This window comes from Tripterygium wilfordii, chromosome 9 (assembly GCF_013401445.1).
Source record: "Tripterygium wilfordii isolate XIE 37 chromosome 9, ASM1340144v1, whole genome shotgun sequence".
Classification (NCBI taxonomy): Eukaryota; Viridiplantae; Streptophyta; class Magnoliopsida; order Celastrales; family Celastraceae; genus Tripterygium; species Tripterygium wilfordii.
The window spans coordinates 9,069,179-9,072,979 of record NC_052240.1 but is presented as its reverse complement, the minus strand read 5'-3'; the positions used below and the strand labels follow the sequence as shown (position 1 = coordinate 9,072,979).

The following is a 3,801-nucleotide window of genomic DNA, read 5'->3' as shown; positions in this document are numbered from 1 at the left end:
TAGTGTAGTTGAGTTGGTGTAGTTGCTGAAAAGAGAGAAAAAATTGTGAGGAGAACCTGGTAGATGGGGCTAACTTAGATTTCTGTGGGCAATGGATGTCACCTTGTTTGCTGCTGGTAGTGATACGTTGTTTGAGAGAGCTTGCGTAATTTTCTTTCTATCACTACTTGCTACATCTTGGTGTGTTATTGTTCCTAAGATTGATTGTTACTCTATCCCTATCTTTGCTCTCGTTCTTGCTTGATATTGTTCTTGGTTGTTCGTTGATTGAAAAAAAATCTTGTGTTACTTGACTTGGTTGATTGCTACTTTTGTGTTCTACATGCTATTGTTCCTTGCCATCATGTCTCAACCTAAAGATAATGTTAGTGGGCGTGGGTCTAATAGAGATGGGAGAGGTACTGATATAAGTGCGAGTGATGCGGGGAGTGAACGTGGGGGTGATATGAATCTTGATGTATTGCGTCTTCTTTTGCAACATGTGAATATTGATAAGTTGATGAATCTGGCGCAAGGGCAAGACGCCCAAAATGCGCCAAATGCCCAAAATTTGCCAAATGTTCAAGTTGAGCATGCTTTGCAAAATGCACCTCAACCACTTCAACAAGACAATGCGGTGTAATTTGTCCCACAAAATGTCTATCAACCTCCCAATATGCCTCCCGCATACCATATGCCTCCCCCATATAATTATGTGCATCCTATGTATTACAATATGCCTCAAATGCCACAGTGCCACAATATGCTCACTTTGGGCAAAATATTCATGCACCTCCTCATATGGAGTACATTCATGCCCAAGCCCAAGAGCATCGCACTTTGAGGGAGCTTACGCTTCCCGCAAGGCAAACCCAACCTTCTTGCATCATCATGCTACCGAACCAACAAAATGTGAGCGTTAAACCATCCATGTTCCAAATGATTCCCAAATTCCATGGAATGGAATCGGAATGACCATATTCACATGTGCGTGATTTTGAATCGGTGTGTACTACTTTTGGTGATGTCACATACACACAAGAAATTTTGAGACTCAAACTTTTTCCATTCTCTTTGAAGGACCACGCAAAACAATGGTTTGAGAACTTGCGCCCCCAATCCATTGCGACTTGGGCGGCAATGCAAGAAGAATTTCTCAACAAATATTTTCCTTTCCATCGTAACATTTCTTATCAAACACAAATCATGAATTTTCATTGCAAAGAACATGAAACCTTCTTCCAAGCTTGGGAGAGGTTTAAGGATTTGTTGTTTATGCGCCCTTACCATGGATTTCAAAATTTTCAAATTGTGAATTTCTTCCATAAATCTTTGACTCCATCTTTGAAGAAATTGGTCTCAACTATGACTCAAGGTGATTTTTTGAATAGGGATGCCAATGAGGCATTCACTTTTTTTGATGGGTTGGCGGAGGAATCCCGATCTTGGGAAGCTCCTCCACTAATCCAACATGATGTTGTGCCAAGCTCTAGTGCCAAGTTTGTGTTGAATGAAAATGATGATGTGCATGCTAAACATGCTTTGTTGTCCAAGAAATTGGAGTCCTTAGAGTCATTAAAGGCCCCTATAAATGTGGTTGGTGTTGATGAACATGTTGCTTGTACTTTTTGTGAAAGTAGGGATCATATGACGGATGAGTGTAATGCTTTATCGGCTTGTAAGGAAGCCCTATTTGGGCAAGGTTATAATGGGAACAATTCTCAAAACTTTAGGAAGCCCTACCCTACCAATAACCAAGGCAATAATTCTTACAATGAGAATTACCCTTGGAGGAATCACCCAAACTTTGGGTGGAGGAATGATGGGAATGTTCAATCCCAATCACTCCCCAATCCACCCCAACAACAATTGCCTTCTCCAAGTGTTGCACAACCAACTCAACAACCTTACATTCCACCTTTTAAGAGGTCCCTTGAGGATACTCTTAACATTTTCATGCAAGCTCAAATAGGGGAGAATCAAAAGGCCACCAAATTTCAAGAACAAACCAATAGGGCCATTGAGGATTTAAGGAGTCAAATGACCAAGGTTACACAAGCTCTCACCACCTATGAAAAAGGGAAATTTCCGGCTCAACCTTACCCCAATCCTTCAAAGCAAACTAATTTGATAAATTCATCTAGTGGGAGTGGAGAGGTTAGTAGACATGAGCAAGTGCAATCCATCCTTACTTTAAAGAATGGAAGAGTTGCGGATAGGCCTATACCTTTTGAGAATAGTGATGAAAATTATGTGGTGCAAGACTTTGGTGATGGTTTGAAAGAGAGAGAGGCAGAGAAGAGTGAAAATGAGAAAATTTTGTATGGTGAAAAGAGAGTCAAGAAACAAAGAGGACAAGTAGAAGAAAGTGAGTGACAATCAAGAGAGGATAAGGTAGAGCCTAGCAAGGAAAGTGAGTGCATCCCCAAGCTACCCTTCCCCAAAGGCTAAGAAATAGCACCAATGAGGCATTGCATAAGGAGATGTTTGAGCTATTTAGACAAGTTAAGATCAATATACCTCTCCTAGATGCAATTAAGCAAATACCCTCTTATGCCAAGTTTCTTAAGGATTTGTGTACGGTGAAGAGGAAATTACATGTTAAGGAAAAAGCTTTTCTAGCGAAGCAAGTAAGCTCCATTATTCAAACCAACACCCTCCCTAAGTACAAAGACCCTGGTTGCCCTACTATCTCATGTGTCACAGGGAATCATAGGGTAGAGCAAGTGTGAATCTCCTTCCATACACAATCTATCAAAAATTGGGGTTAGGTGAATTGAAACCTACTAGGATCACCTTGCAATTAGCCGATAGATTCGTTAGGGTTCCTAGGGGTATTGTTGAAGATGTGTTAGTACAAGTAGATAATTTTTACTACCCCGTGGATTTAATTGTGTTAGATACTCAACCCCCATTAGCTTTAGCACTTCCATTCCGATCATTTTAGGTTGCCCATTCCTAGCAACTTCCAATGCCTTAATCAATTGTAGGAGTGGGGTGCTACAACTTTCTTTTGGGAATATGACCATGGAGATGAATATCTTTAGTGTGACTAAGCTTATGGGTGAGTGTGAGGATATAAGGGATGTAGATTTTCTCCATGCCCATGCTGAGGATAATTTGGAGTTAACCCTTGCAAGGGATCCGATTTAAGGTGTGCTAGCATTGGGTGTGAAAGTTAGTCAACCTTTGTGTGAGAAAGATGACATAAAGTAATTAGAGCCTCCTATGCTTCGAGTTGAATCATCCCAATTGCATCCACCAAAACTGGAAAGAAAACCTTTAGTAAGTGGAGTAAAAAAGTTTCCTAAACTCCGTTTTGTGCCAAAAGTCATTGAAAAAATTACGAGGGTGTGGCGGCCCAAATCTCGGGTATATTTTTTCTTGGAGATTTACGGACCAAGGAATCGGACCTTTAGATGTTCGTCATGTTCCTCAACATGGAAGTAGTGATTTTGAGGAAACTAGTGGCAGGAAAGTGTTTAAGGTGAATGACCAATGATTGATACCATTCATGGAGAACTTTTATGCTTTCGTTGTTCCCCGGGATCTAAAGGATCCCACCCCTACCTATTTTGTGGGAGGCTCCACCCTTGTACCATAGTATGGTCATAATTAGTTTTGAATTGATTTCAATTTTTGTGTGTGTCTTGTATGCTCACAATTCATTTCTCAATTTTTTCTCCTTGTGCACTTATTCAAGTTGGGGGGTGAGAATTGTGAAATGGTTGTGTGTTATGTTGTGATTTTCTAATGCATTTCACAATTTGTTCTTCCTTGTTTTTCATTCTTGACATTGGGGACAATGTCTCATTTAAGTTG

At 40.4% G+C, this 3,801-nt stretch overlaps 1 pseudogene; it reads right to left on the bottom strand.

Annotated features, from left to right (window-relative positions):
* Window positions 1-1,174: 1,174 nt before the first annotated feature.
* On the bottom strand, window positions 1,175-1,274 carry LOC120006756 (annotated as a pseudogene).
* Window positions 1,275-3,801: the final 2,527 nt, after the last annotated feature.